The following is a 15857-nucleotide window of genomic DNA, read 5'->3' on the forward strand; positions in this document are numbered from 1 at the left end:
GAACTTCATGCAATAAAATTCTTAAATAATAACAGTTCTCCTGCCTTTAGTGTGACAACATAAACACGACCAAGTGTTTCTTCGGTAATTTTTCAGATTAACACCCGCACGATCTTCACTAGGATGTTAGGGTTATGGTTACGGTTAGGGACAGAATTCCCTAGACAAAACCCCAAGCCTAACCCTAACACCCTAGTGAAGATCGTGCGGGTGTTAATCTGAAAAATTACCGTTTCTTCTTTGTAAACGTTCAAATGGCCTTCAACATTTTTCCTCGCTTTCTTCTTTCCAAGTGAAATACTTCACTTGGATAAAGTAATGTTTTTTGCAAACATTCTGTCAATGTTGTTCTCATACGCCGTTCATTGACAGCCATATATATCTCCATTATGTCTGAGCAAATATTATCTGTTCATCTGGTAGATGAACTTGCAGTCTTACTATATGCATGTGCTCTTTCACGAACTGAAAATCCTAAAATGGATGTAATTGCTTCTGATGGTCCAATATACCTACCTACTCACCCACCCATTAGATATTGACTAATTTCGTTATTATAGCAGCTTGGTCATTTCCTTTCAGCGTGTACTTGATGACGTACTTAAATGATCTCACTGAGGCTACAATTTCAAGGTACAACACGTTTGTTTTTCCATTCTTATGAGATTCAGTTCCTCACATTGCAACTGATCTTCGTCTATAAAGAGATAGTCTCTCCGTCTGTTTTTATGCCATTCGACCAAGATGATAAAGATTAATATTAAGAAAAGAAAAAAAACGATCCAGTACCCATGATTCAAAGATATCTCATAAAAACATAGGGAGGATTTCTGTTTCAAGTCCACAGCACTCCGAAAGTTGTATAAATGATTAAGGGGAGAAAAAAGAAAAGAAAAAGGCTGGACGGACGACGACTCTTTGCAGTGTCAACATTTTCAACTTGATTTGTTTTTCCTTAAAGGGGTGAAATGACAATTTTATTTGTAATCTTTATCATCTTAATCAAATGGCAAGGATGATATAAATGATTATCCTAATTGGATCTTTTCTGTTTATGGTATGGTTTATTCATTTGATCCTTTTTCATATTCGATGGCCTTGTTCACACCAGGCGCCAAGCTGGTCTTTAAGTTGGACCAGAGGAATATAATTATAAATACAAGTGGCTGAAATGGGGTTCGTCCAAAAGCTTTCCAGAGTAAAATTACTAGACACAACAGAGCATAATTTAAAGATGAAGGAGTCTGTCCAAATGAAGCCACTTCTTTACATAAAGTGGTCATAGTTCTAGTACTACAGACATGTGATTAAAATGTTGCAGGAAAGAATTACAAGATGGATTCTTCAAGTCAAACCAACTGGAAGAAGACCTAGGGTTAGACTAAGAATGAGATGGTTGGATAATATCCAGTTTCAGGTGCTCACATTTGAGAATCCAGCCAGAAAGTATAACGATAGGAAGGGCATTACTTCCATGACCTTCCCAGGAATAATAGGCAGGAAAAATGATTGAATGGTCTCAAAATTTATAAACTAGAATTCTAATAACTGATTGAAATTCACGCGTGATGAGCTTTCATTTTCCATCTAAGAAAACATTGTTGCATACATTAATGACATAGATGTCAACTTAAAGAATGCCAGTGCTTAAATATGCAGATGACATCAAGCTGTACCTTGAGACAAAAAGGACAGATCCTAAACACTATAGATCTTTCCTGCAATTGGACTTGCACACAATGCAACAACGGATCACGGACTGGCAACTCAAGCTGGCTGTAGACAAGTGGACCACCATGCATTTTAGGAGGAAAAACCCGGGAGGAAAAACCCAGATTCCACATACTCCCTCCACAGCACTAATATCAAGAAGTTTTCTTGTGAACGTGACCTGAGCATTACTGTCAGCAGCGATTTGCACTGGACAAAGCACATCTCTAAAATTGTCAAGAAGGCCAAAGGTGTCTTGGCATCACTGAGCAAGACCTTTGTCAGCTGCTCTCCAGCTATCTTTTTAAGGTTGTATATGGCTATGGTGCAACCACACTTGGAATTTGCATCACCAGTCTGGAACCCCTATCTTGCTCAGAACATTAACCTCCTGGAAACTGTTCAGAGATGTGCAACCAAGCAAATACCCTCCATCAAACATCTACCATACTCTGAAAGCTTTGCTTCCTTGGGCATGGATACACTGAAGCTCCGATGTCTGGCAACTGACTTGGTAAACACCCACAAAATTATTAACCATCGTGCCAACAACCACCTTGAGCACCATTTTGAATTCCATGTGTCTAACAAACATGGGCATGCCTACAAAATCAGAAAACAATTCCCATGACTTTCGGAGACATTTTTTCACACCCAGAGTTGCTGAATCATGGAACAAACCACCTGCATCAGTTGTTAGCTGCCAAGACATTGCATCCTTAAAAACCTCCAGGCTTCCGGAAATTCACCAACGCCTGATATCCCTCCTCCATACACATGTACAGAGGCATATCATAACTGATACACTGTTCACTTTCCTGACTTTTGTACATAATTCTATGTACTGTACATGCACCTTTGATGAGTTGTAATGCACCTGAGCATTATACACAATAATTTCATTATTATTATTAGTAGTTGTAGTGGCAGCAGCAGCAGCAGCAAAACCACTCACAAGCCTTTAATCAGCTAAGGGCTATAGTAGAAGACATTTGTCCATGTTGCCACACAGTGGGACTGAATTGTAAACAAGATGTTTGGGAAACAAGCTTGTTACCACACAGTAATGCCTACGGAAGCCAGACATTAAATGATCACACACACAGAGTTTTACTGTTGTATCATTATCATGAAGGCAGTGAGCTGGTAGAATGGTTAGCACACCGGCTGAAATGCTTAGCGGTATTTTGTCCATTCTTTTATTTGCTTCAGTCATTTCACTGCGGCCATGCTGGAACACCGCCTTTAGTCAAGCAAATCAACCCCAGGACTTATTCTTTGTAAGCCTAGTACTTATTCTATCAGTCTCTTTTGCTAAACCGCTAAGTTACAGGGGCGCAAACACACCAAAATCGGTTGTCAAGCAATGTGGGGGGGGGGGGGAAACACAGACACACAACCATATGTGGGTAGGTAGGTAGGTAGATAGATAGATACGATGGGCTTCTTTTAGTTTCTGTCTACAAAATCCACTCAAGGCTTAGGTCAGCCCAAGGCTATAGTAGAAGACACTTGCTCAAGGTGTCACACAGTGGGACCAAATCCAGAACCATGTGATTGGTAAGCAAGTTACTTACCACACAGTCACTCCTGTGCCATCTTCACATTCTGAGTTCAAATTCTGCCAAGGTCGACTTTACCTTTCATCCTTTCTAGGTCAATAAATTAAGTACCAGTTGTGCACTAGGGTCGATGTAATTGACTTAATCCCTTCCCCCAAATTTGAGGCCTTGTTGCTTCTAGTAGAAAGGATTATTATCATTATCATGAGATTACATGGAATATTGTTTTCGTTTTTTGTCCCTGTATCTAAAATCAAAATTTATAAAAAATTAGTCAAAATTTGAAGGAAACTGAATATGGAAATGGACAAAGTGTATGATGAGAATGAGAGAAGCGTTCTAAAGCAGACATTGATGATAAAACAGACTAGAGGAGGGGTTACAGAGATAGGGTTGGGATGGATGAAGTGAAAGTGTAAAAAGAACTGGAAGTGGGGGTGAAGATAGGGGCTGACAGCAAAGAAGAGTCAACAAGTGGGGACAGAGGAAGTAGGTTGTCTATCATTTTAAGTCTCTAACCCCTAACAGTGAGACTTTCTGCCACTCCTAACTGACATACTTAGGTCAAAGCTGATAATTACATATTAATAACATAATCATAAATACTTGGGCAGTCAAACTTCCTGTTATCACTAAGGAAAACACACACACACACACACACACATATACACTCACTCACACACACACATCAATAAAAAAAAGAGGTATTTTGTATGGAAAACAATAGTTAAAAGGCAGTCTAAAGGTCCCACCAAAAATTAGTGTCAGAGAATATAAAAATATTCTGGTGAAGATTTATACAGTTTTGTTGTTTTAAAGAGAAATATTAGAATTTTGAGGGAATATTTTCCAGACATAAGCATAATTTAATGAGAGGAAGGGGGTAATTAATAAGTGGATTTCTTATGCTAGAAATAATATTAATTATCATCATCATCATCATAGTCAGTATCACTGTTATTATGTCAACTTTTCTGTGCTTCTATTTTCTATGGCTGGATGCTCTTTCCTGTTGTCAACCCTCATTTATTTCCAAGCAAAATAATATATTCCCTTAGTCCAGACATATTTTCAAACAAGATTACAAATAAGCGGCAATGCTTATATGACACTGACAAGTTTGTTTACATTTGGTACATTATATCAAGGAGACACATGCCAATACACACGCACATACACACACGTACACGCTCACACACGCACACATACACACACACACAAACATGTCTTTGAAATTCACTCACAAGATTTTGGTTACACTGGGGTTATAGTAGAAGTCACTTGCCCAAGATATACCACACAGTGGGACGGAACCTGCAACCGTTTAACTATAAAACAAACTTCTTAATCACACAGCCATACCTGAACCTATAATCCTTTCTACTTTTAGGAACAAGGCTTGAAATTTTGAGGGAGCGGTCAATTACATCAACCCCAGTGTTCAACTGGTACTTGTTTTATCGACCCCGAAAGGCAAAGTTGACCGTGGCAGAATTTGAACTTAGAATGTAAAGACTGTCGTGCATTTTGTGCACCGCATGCTAACAGTTGCGCCAGTTGTGAAGTAGGAAGCAGGCAATCCTGAAGCTTGGCCTGAAAGCTTGCAAAAGAGTAGATTCCACAAAAGGCACCCATGGTATCACAGGTGGTAGTGTTAAGCCAGATTATAGATAAATCTTATCACCCAGACTGGGCCACAACAGGATTTGAACTTGGAACCAGGGCTGTGGAGTCAGAGTCATGGAGTCGGAGTTGGAAACAATTAAGGGGTAGTTGGAGTTAGAATCGGCAAAACCATACTGACGTTGACTCACAATATCAATAAAAAGAGGTATTTTGTAATTAATAAGTAGATTTCTTATGCTAGAAATAATGTTAATTATCATCAACATCATCATAGTCAGTATCACAGTTATTATGTCAACTTTTCTGTGCTTCTTTAATATAAACCAGTTATAATATAAAGGCCTACTCAAAGTACAAGTGTATGCATATGCTTTATGAGATATGTAGACCACAATCACTTAATTACATAAAGAGGAGTTGGAAGTGCCAACAGTAGAGGAGTCGGAGGTGCCAACAGTAGAGGAGTTGGAGTTGGAGCCGAAGTTTTTTTGTTTTGATGCCACAACCCCTGCTGCGAACACAAAGAGCTGAAATAGATATCGCAAAACATTCTGCCAAACATTTTAATGATACCGTTCTAAATTGATTCAACATTATCAAGAAAAGGCAAAGCTGAACTCAGAATGCAAGGGACTTAAACAACACAAGGTATTTTGCCTTACACTAACATTTCTCCCTATTTACAAGACATATTTCTATTTCTTCTGTCAATGAATAATGGTATCTGCTGTTTGTTCATCAGAATGAGAATTGCAGTCTGTGATTTGGTTTTGTTTCCTGGTTGTAGTTATTTCACTTGATTTATGATGTTCATATGGCTCAGTGGTAAGAGCATCGGGCTCACAATCATGAGTTCAATTCCTGGACCAGGCTGTGTGTTATATTCTTGAGCAAGACACTCTATTTCTTGTTCACTCAGTTGTAAAAATAAGTTGCGACATCATTGGTGCCAAGCTATATCGACCCCGTTGCCTTTCCCTTGGATAACATTGGTGGCATGGAGAGGGGAGGCTGGTATGTATGGGTGACTGCTGATCTTCTATAAACAACCTTGCCCAGACTTGTGCTTTGGAGGGGAACTTTCTAGGTGCAAGTCCATGGTCATTCATCACCGAACGGGGTCTTTACCTTTACCAGAGTATTGTAGGAAGAATGAAACAAGTCCAGGTAACACTTCCTTCCGTAAACAGCAAAGCGTTTCTCTCTTTCTACAAAAAAAACAGATTTATTAAGTACAATTCAGGCATGGCCATGTGGTTAGGAATTAGGAATTTCACTTCCCAACCCTGTGGCTTGGGGTTCAGTCCTACTGCATGGATCTAGAGCCAAGCTAACCAAAATCTTCTGAGTGGATTTGGTAGACAGAAACCATGTTGAAGAACATCATGTGTGTATGCTGTGCAAGACAGAAGCGATTCCATATAAGAACAGACTTGTATTGGGACAAACCATTTCACTTATGTTAGCATGGAAAACAAATGTGTGGTGGTGGTGGTGCTGTGTACACGTGGTGTGTATTGGTCAAAAACGTACATATTGGTGTGAAAATTACCAATAAAAAAGTATCTCAAGCAAAAAGTACTTTGTGGTAGTTATTCCACCCTGAAACACTCCCTTATCAAACACTCCTTTATCATCCTCACCATCAGAAAATACAATGAACCTGTGATTAGCTTATCAGGAACCTATAGTGTTGACCACAAAATGCAGGCCATGTATTTTTTAAAATGTAGATAATTATCATATTAACAGCTCAATATTTACTCTGTTATCCCTACCTATATCACAGTTTATCAGTCCCTTAAAAGGGCAATGGATGTTCCTTTCTTCTTTTAGGATAATAAAAGAAGGAGATAATGGCAAAAAAAAAGATACAAAGGGACAATTTTTCAGGCGAGAGGTTAATCCTCCACTCAACCATTAGGTTTTTGTTTACGTGGATGCATAAAACACACACACAAACCTGTAAGCAATATCATCTACTATTTACATTATTTACATTTGACGGATATTTGTCTTCATCTTGTTTGTTATTAACACAACGTTTCAGCTGATATACCCTCCAGCCTTCATCAGGTGTCTTGGGGAAATTTCGAACCTGGACACCTGATGAAGGTTGGAGGGTACATCAACCGAAATGTTGAAACAAGATGAGGACAAATGTCTGTCAAATGTAAATATGTACATAATTCCTCATCTCTTAAATATAGAACTGTATCATCTACTATTCTTTCATAGACCTCTGATTCCAGTGACAGTAAATCAGCATCAAATCTTCTCTGAATAAGATGTTAGTCTCCAACGGATAACCTTCCCTCCAGGAAGAATTTACCTCCTTGTTACAAGCCAAAGAAGAAAAATTATCAATTTTACAGCACATCCACTGTTTATGGTAATGGATTACATATCACTAAGTGGTATCTTTTTTACAGCCAAGTGGCTTGGGATATTAAAGAAGAAACTGTCTTCTCTACTAACTCAATTTAATAGCAATCAAAGTGTATGAGACTGACTATATCTCAGCTGGTTGTCTAGCATTCTGTTGACACAGCCATCCAAGTCTTAATACATCAAAGATATTTATATAATAAGAATACAATTAACTGTTTTAATAAAACCTTAAAATACATTTTGAGGACTTCAAAAGAATGAAAGAGAATTTGCCAAAATCCACAGGCCCACTGGCCCAGATAGCATGATTGTTCCACCTGTTTTGTATTAGTCAGCCAATTTTATGACCCAGTTTCAATTCCCAGTTGTAGCCATTCCATTCCCTATCATTTTGTTGTTGAGAAAAATATCACACACACCACTCAATTTTATTTACACACCGACCCTTACATTATATAGAATTGACACCCTATGTTTATTTAAGAAATTATTAATCTGCTGAAGAAGTTTTAACAGCCAAGTACTTAAGGTTCCATATTTCTGGGAAATAGGGCAAAAGTTCATACACTGCTTCAGGCATTATAGTTGTGACCCTGTTATTATACAGTCTATAATTAGACTCACTTCTTAATTAATAACTAATGATTATATCAACAGGTTCTATTCTTCTGATGGTGCGCGTGCGCACACTCACACATACACACATACCTTCATTGAACAACATGGTTTTTATACTCTAATTATTGAAACAGAAAACAAAATATCAACAATTAGGAAATATCAAACAATACCAGTTTCACTTGCAACATGGCCAAATCAACAGAGTTGCTGCCAGCCAAATCTTAAGAATTAATTCTTCATATCTTGTCACCAGTGCCACACAGTGTCCTTGCCAAAGATAAGCAAATTCCAACAGCCTAGTTTAGCATTTAAACAGGCCATATCCAGCCAAAATATTCTACCTGGTTTATGTTCAAACCAGCCTCACACCTACCCTACAAAGTCAGTCTATATATAAACAATCACATCGTCAAAATCTCAAAGATACAAGATAATCCCATGATTAAATCAAAACAATGTGAACAAATAAGCATTATATTTGACAGAGTAATCTGAATGCTAAAGGGCTAAATAACTGTAAAAAACCCATCAATGTTGAATTATGTATATTGTTTTATATTTGAAAACACCTTTTGATGCCAACCCACCTGAGACCACCACTTCTGGTTCTAGGATAGAACTTCCAGTGTAAAGTAAATCAAAAGCCTTCCATCATAAATTAACATGAAATTTTTATGCATAAAGGTTTTGGATCACTTTGCAGTGTTTGATGCCTTTCCACCACGAACCAGATACAGAAAAACCTTGTTTTTCTATTTGATTATTAATGCTGTTTCACTTTCTCTTAGCAGACATGCTAACTCAATTATTTCTAAGATACAAACATGAAATGATGCCATATTCAAAATGAAGTTGTACTAGTAATGAAGCCATGCACAAACTGAAACCATACTCAAAATGAAGTCATACTCAATGTTATATCAAACTACACCATCACCACTAACACCACCACCATCATCATCATTACCACCACCACCACCATCAGTGTTTTACATCTGCTTTTCCATGCCAGTATGGGTCAGATAGTTTTTCTGAGGAAGTATTTTAAGGTCAGATGCCCTTGCTATTGCCAACCACAGGAACATGGTGTACATGTTCTAAAAACAGAATACATGTGGTAATGTCCTTTCTTATTTTAAGTTAGTATATATGACTTGAGGGAGACTTAGCTACTATTTCTAGCAGCTCAAGAGACTTTATATGGGTTCTCTTGTTGGTTGATATACAGACAAGGCAGTGAAGGAATTTCTACATGATCACCAAACTGCTTAAAGTAATTGGTAATTCTTGAATATAATTACAAAATCTCCCTCCATATATTTGCCAAACCACCATGAAGAATTCACAGACGTCAACTGTTTCAAATGATGCCAATAGTAGAATAGAATAACTACAGTAAGAGGTTGGTTTAGTTATGATCCGTTCTTAGTTGGTATTTTGCTCTGAGGCATTCCACTGATTATCTGCTTGACATAGGTCTGGAAATGCTATCAACAAAGTTTGACTCCTGCTAATCAACAGTGCCATCATAGACAACAAAAGTGGAAGCAACAGCTAATATATACAAGAGATAACAAGCAAGAATTTCAAATGTAACACTAACAGACACAGACATGGATATTGGTGCAAGAATGGCTGTGGGGTTGAGAAGTTTGCTTCCCAACCAAGTGGTCTTGGGTTCAGTTCCGCTGCATGACACCTGAGACAAGTGTCTTCAAACATCAGCCCCAGACTATAACCAAAACCTTGTGAGTGGATTTGGTAGATTGAAACTGAAAGAAGCTTGTCATGCGTGTGCGTTCTTGCCTCGACATTATGTGATAGTCATGAGTGAGTATCAGTCATGCAAGTGATGTCCTTTGTTTCTAACCTTCCATCAAAACATCTTTGGTGAAGGGAAAATATTACCTTACTTTAGAAACAGGTGAGAGTTGGTGATAGGAAAAGCATCTGCCTGTAGAAAATCTGCCTTAATGAAGTTTGTCCATCCCATGCAAGCATAGAAATGTAGACATTAAATAAACATGTCTATGTGTATGTTGATGCAATTGTGTCTCCTTGTCTTAACATTGTGTAACAGTCGTAAACAAGTGTCACTGTCATACAAGCAATCATGTCATTCGTTTTCAGTTTCCATGGAAACATGCCCAACCTCGGGGAAATAGTATCTTTCTTGGAAACAGGTGAGGGTTGGTAACAAGAAGGGCATCTGACTGTAGAAAATCTGCTTCAACAAATTCCATCTGACCCATACAAGCGTAGAAGACAAGAGTTAAAATGACTGATTGCCTTTCATCCTTTGGGGGTTGATAAATTAAGTACCAGTGAAATTCTGGGGTCAGTGTAATTGACTTGTCCCCTTCCCCAAAATTTCAGGCCTAGTGCCTATAATAGAAAACATTTGGTGTTAGGAAGGGCATCCAGCTATAGAAACCTTGTCAAATCAGATTGGAGCTTAGTACAGTATTTTGACTTGCCAGTCCTCAGTCAAACCATTCAACCCATGCCAGAAAGGGAAGCAGACTTTAAATGATGATGATGAAGATGATGGTATGATGATGGTGGTGGCATGATGGTATGATGATGATGATGATGATATGGTGGTGATGACGATGATGTGGTGGTGGTGGGGGGGTGATGAGAATGAGATGATGATGTTGACGGTGGTGGTGATGGTGGGGTGATGTAATCACCTTTACCCCTTCCCCCAGAACAGATGGCCTTGAGCCAAAATTTTGGAACCAATACTGAACAATGTTAGCACCAGCATAAAATACTTTTAGATTTACAACTGTTTATATATTCAAGAAACAAACACACCACCATCAAATAAAACTGCCAGTTTTTAGCAGGTCAAAAACTTGCTGTTCAGATTGTCAACCCTCCAAAAGTTTACATTCTTGAATCCTAAAAATAAAAATAATTTTTAGAATTTATTCCTTTTTTCTTCTACTTTTTATATATGTGTGTGTATATTTGGGGGGAGGGAGGGGGTTCATAAGAAAAACATCAACAAATAATATGAAATGTTTCAGTCTTAGTAGATACTATTAAAGCATATCTGGAAAAATAGAAGTGAAAAAATAAGGAATTAAATAAACAGGGAGTTGAGGAGAAGGGAGAGGGGGAAGAAGAGAGGAATGAAGAAAAACGGGGAGCAAAAAAGAACTCCTAAAGAAATCTTTTTTTTCTTTTCTAAACTCAGCTGTATGTTTACCATCTTTGTAGATTTAATAGAAATAACACAGCATTATCTTTTGGTTCACTTTTAATGTTGCCAGACCTGAGTGTGCATGCATGTGTGTGTGTGAATGTGCACACATTGCATTCTTTTTATTTATTTAGCAATAACATGATGTAATGAAATATTTAACAGGAATATTTTTATTTATTGTAGAGTAAAAAGAGAGAGAAAATATCTCAATTATCACCAAAGTCCAGTAAAATATACAGTTTGAGGGTAAGAGAGAGGCAGACACACACACACACACACACACACACACACACACACACATGCATAGAGGCATACTAACCATCCAAATATAGGTATATATACACACACACACAGAGCATACTGTATTTGATGACATATAAAACACATTTTTTCAAGGAAAAAAATATGCCCCCCACCCAAAAAAACCCACCAATCTGAGTCCTAAATGTAAAGTTGAGCCTATATTACACGGTTTAATACGTAAAAACTTTTTATTGCTGAATATGTGCTGCCTACAAAACCTCAAGTTACAAGGGGATGAATAAAACTTTTAAATAATAATATATGTAACTCCTCCTAAATTTGTTGAGTGCCTTTTTCGTTTGTTTGTCAATTCACCCTTATATACATACAAAGACATACACACACACACACACACATATATATATATTTACAAAAATACCCTGTTGTTGATATGATATTGAAATTCAAATGAACAAGCCTCGGATCTAGGTTAAAAACTATGTCTTTCTCTATTGGCAAGAAGTCTTGAAATAAAACTGAATAATGACATGTATATATATATATATATATATATATATATGAATGTATGTATGTATACTCTTTTACTCTTTTACTTGTTTCAGTCATTTGACTGAGGCCATGCTGGAGCACCGCCTTTATGTATATATAATAATATAAATAATATGCATATATACAAATATATATGTACATATATCTATACATTACTCTCAACGTCGGCACGCTGAAAGGTAGATCTGGGGCACTCTCAACGTCGGCACGCTGAAAGGTAGATCTGGTGAAATTGTTGAGATGCTTGAACGGAGATGCGTAGATATGTGCTGCATCCAGGAAGTAAGATGGAGAGGAGGTTCTGCAAGGTTCCTCACAGGCAAAGAACACAGGTACAAGATTTTCTGGGCAGGGAACACTGACGGGGTCGGGGGCGTAGGAATACTTCTAGCGGAGAAATGGGTGGATAAGGTAATCGAGGTCGTTAGAGTAAGTGACAGAGTACTTAAGATCAGACTAGTGCTTCATCATAGATTAGCTACTGTCATCTCAGCCTATGCACCTCAACCTGGGCTACCAGATGGTCTGAAAGACCAATTCTATGACACCCTCTTGCAAACTACCTCGTCGACGAGTGACAGGGACCTTCTCTTTGTGGCTGGAGACTTCAACGGTCATGTCGGACGTCGTGCTGGGGGCTTCCATGGCATACATGGAGGCTATGGCTTCGGTTCCCGCAACGAGGAGGGAACCAGACTGCTGGAGTTCTGTGATGCAACCAATCTTATGGTCTGCAATACCAACTTCAGGAAACCTGCCAGTCACCTAGTCACCTACCGCTCCGGCAGACACTCTAGCCAAATCGACTACATCCTCACCAGAAATAGGGAAAGAGGGCGGCTTATAAATGCCAAAACCTACCCTGGCGAAGAATGTACCCCACAACATAGATTAGTAGTTAGCGACTTTGGGATCAAGGCAAAATGGGTGCCCAGAATTAGACAGGCTTGGAGAAGAAGGGTGTGGAAGCTTAAAGACCCTGCAAACGGACAGAGACTTAGAGACAAGTTACTTGAAGCATTTAACGAAATAGAAGGGGATATAGCATCATACAACGTGGAAGACAATTGGAGATTTCTGCGGGACAACCTGTTGAAAGCCACCGACCAGATTTGTGGGTGGTGTAAGGTCCCCTCCCAACCCAGAGTAACGTGGTGGTGGAACAAGGAGGTAGACAGGGCTATTAGACAAAAGAAACAGGCTTGGAAGGACTGGAAGAACGGTGGTAGCAGGGAATTGTACCAATGTGCCAGAAGGGAGGCTAGGCGACAGGTTTATTTAGCCAGAGTGGAAGCAGATAAGGAAAGATTTGCCAATGTTCTGCGCCGTGAGGACCAAAGACTCGAGGTATTTCGTGTTGCAAGACAGTGTAGGAGAGAGAATAGTGATGTTGTAGGAGAGAAATGTGTTCGCATGGATGATGGTACGCTTGCATTAAATGAGGATGCAAAGAAAGAGGTCTGGAGATGCCACTACGATAGATTGCTTAATAAAGAGAATGAATGGGAGAAAGAGAGCCTGCCTTATGTCGACCCAATAGAGGGACCAGCTATCCGAGTTGATAGTACCAGGGTAGATAAAGCAATTAAGAGTATGAAGACTGGGAAAGCCCCCGGCCCATCAGGAATCACTGCAGAGATGCTCAAAATATCTGGCAGTGTTGGCTATAGCCTAGTCACCCGTATTACGAACCAGGTGATACACGAAGGAGTCATACCCTATGACTGGTGTAGCAGCATCATAGTCAACTGCTACAAAGGTAAAGGGGACGCTTTAGATACAAATAATTACAGAGGCATCAAGCTGTTAGATCAGGTTATGAAAGTTACAGAGAGGGTCATAGCCCAACTAATTAGGGAGCGAATCAATTTAGATGAGATGCAGTTTGGGTTCGTGCCAGGTAAAAGCACTACTGATGCCTTATTTCTAGTGAGACAGTTGCAAGAGAAATACCTAGCTAAGGATAAACCTCTGTACCTGGCTTTCGTTGACAAGGAGAAAGCCTTTGACAGGGTCCCCCGATCCCTTATCTGGTGGTCAATGAGGAAACTTGGGATAGAAGAATGGTTAGTGAGAGCTGTGCGAGCCATGTACAGAGATGCTGCCAGTAAGGTGAGGGTTGGAAATGAGTACAGCAATGAATTCCGGGTAGAGGTAGGGGTCCACCAAGGTTCCGTCCTCAGCCCCCTATTATTTACCATAGTCCTCCAGGCAATCACAGAGGAGTTCAAGACAGGTTGCCCCTGGGAGCTCCTCTATGCTGATGACCTTGCCCTAATTGCGGAGTCACTATCAGAACTAGAGGAGAAGTTTCAGGTGTGGAAGCAAGGTCTAGAATTGAAGGGCCTTAGAGTCAACCTAGCTAAAACCAAAATCCTAATAAGTAGGAAGGTAGATAAAACACAAACCCCTTCAGGTAGATGGCCCTGCTCAGTATGTAGAAAAGGAGTAGGTAGTAACTCTATAAGATGTACCCGGTGCAAGCTATGGACACATAAGAGGTGCAGCAACATCAAAGGCAGGTTAACTAGCAAGTTAGTTTTTGTTTGTGGCAGATGTTCAGGTGCAATAAAGACTGCAAACAAACAGGAAACAACTTCTATCTCATTCCAGGGTGAAAAACTAGAGGTAGTCGATAGCTTCCGCTATCTGGGCGACCAAGTTAGTAGTGGGGGTGGGTGCGCTGAAAGTGTAGCTGCTAGAATAAGAATAGCCTGGGCAAAGTTTAGAGAGCTCTTACCCCTGCTGGCGACAAAGGGACTCTCACTCAGAGTAAAAGGCAGACTGTATGACGCATGCGTACGAACAACCATGCTACATGGCAGTGAAACATGGGCTGTAACTGCTGAGGACATACGTAAGCTCGCAAGGAATGAAGCCAGTATGCTCCGTTGGATGTGTAATGTCAATGTGAATACCCGTCAGAGTGTAAGTATCTTGAGAGAAAAGCTGAACATTAGAAGCATCAGTTGTGGCGTGCAAGAGAGACGATTGCGCTGGTATGGACATGTGGTGAGAATGGAGGAGGATAGCTGCGTGAAAAAGTGCCACACCCTAACAGTTGAGGGAACCCGTGGAAGAGGTAGGCCCAGGAAGACCTGGGCTGAGGTGGTGAGGCAAGACCTTCGTACATTGGGCCTCACCGAGGCGATGACTACGGACCGAGACCTTTGGAAATGGGCTGTGCGTGAGAAGACCCGGCAAGCCAAGTAAGATCGTTGCCAGTGCCCCTGGACTGGTTCTTGTGCGGTTGGCACATGAGATGCACCATTTTGAGTGTGGCCGTTGCCAGTACCGCCTGACTGGCTCCTGTAGGATTTTCGAGCGAGATCGTTGCCAGTGCCCCTGGACTGGCTTGTGCGGGTGGCACATAAAAGACACCATTTCGAGCATGGCCGTTTTCGTGCGGGTGACACGTAAAAGCACCCACTACACTCTCTGAGTGGTTGGCGTTAGGAAGGGCATCCAGCTGTAGAAACTCTGGCAAATCAGACTGGAGCCTGGTGTTGCCATCCGGTTTCACCAGTCCTCAGTCAAATCGTCCAACCCATGCTAGCATGGAAAGCGGACGTTAAACGATGATGATGATGATGATGATGATGATGATGATATATATGCATATGTGGGCACAAGACGTCACGAAACATGTACAACGAAAAATACGAAGTATAAGTACATGGAATATGAACTATTTTTTCGAACAACGAAAAACACAAATGGAAAACAAGACAAACAACATAATGAATGACCCTTCATCAGTTGTTGGCTGTTTTTCTACTCTCATATTTCGAGCATTTAACAATAATATACGCTTTCAATAAAACAGTTGCTCCCGCAAAGTAAATTAGATAAAATTTGGGATTTTGGAGAGGGTAAAAATTGGTAACAAAAACAGGACAGTGAAAACAAACAGGAAGGGC

The 15857-nt window shown here is 39.8% G+C and overlaps 1 protein-coding gene and 1 pseudogene across 2 annotated transcripts in view; one reads left to right on the forward strand and one right to left on the reverse strand.

Moving 5' to 3' along the window:
- LOC106875870 (uncharacterized) overlaps positions 1–15857 on the reverse strand; it is a 236621-nt gene that overhangs the window by 158782 nt on the left and 61982 nt on the right. The window contains exon 2 of one of the 2 annotated variants that reach the window (XM_089360944.1): positions 9003–9174. The exons of the other annotated variant lie outside the window; for it this stretch is intronic. The gene's annotated coding sequence lies outside the window, so the exon portion shown is untranslated. The remainder of the gene's footprint in view (positions 1–9002; positions 9175–15857) is intronic. 2 annotated transcript variants of the gene reach the window in all.
- On the forward strand, positions 251–2972 carry LOC149133080 (uncharacterized; annotated as a pseudogene).

This window comes from Octopus bimaculoides, chromosome 12 (genome assembly GCF_046866305.1).
Source record: "Octopus bimaculoides isolate indiv1 chromosome 12, ASM4686630v1, whole genome shotgun sequence".
NCBI classification, from domain to species: Eukaryota; Metazoa; Mollusca; class Cephalopoda; order Octopoda; family Octopodidae; genus Octopus; species Octopus bimaculoides.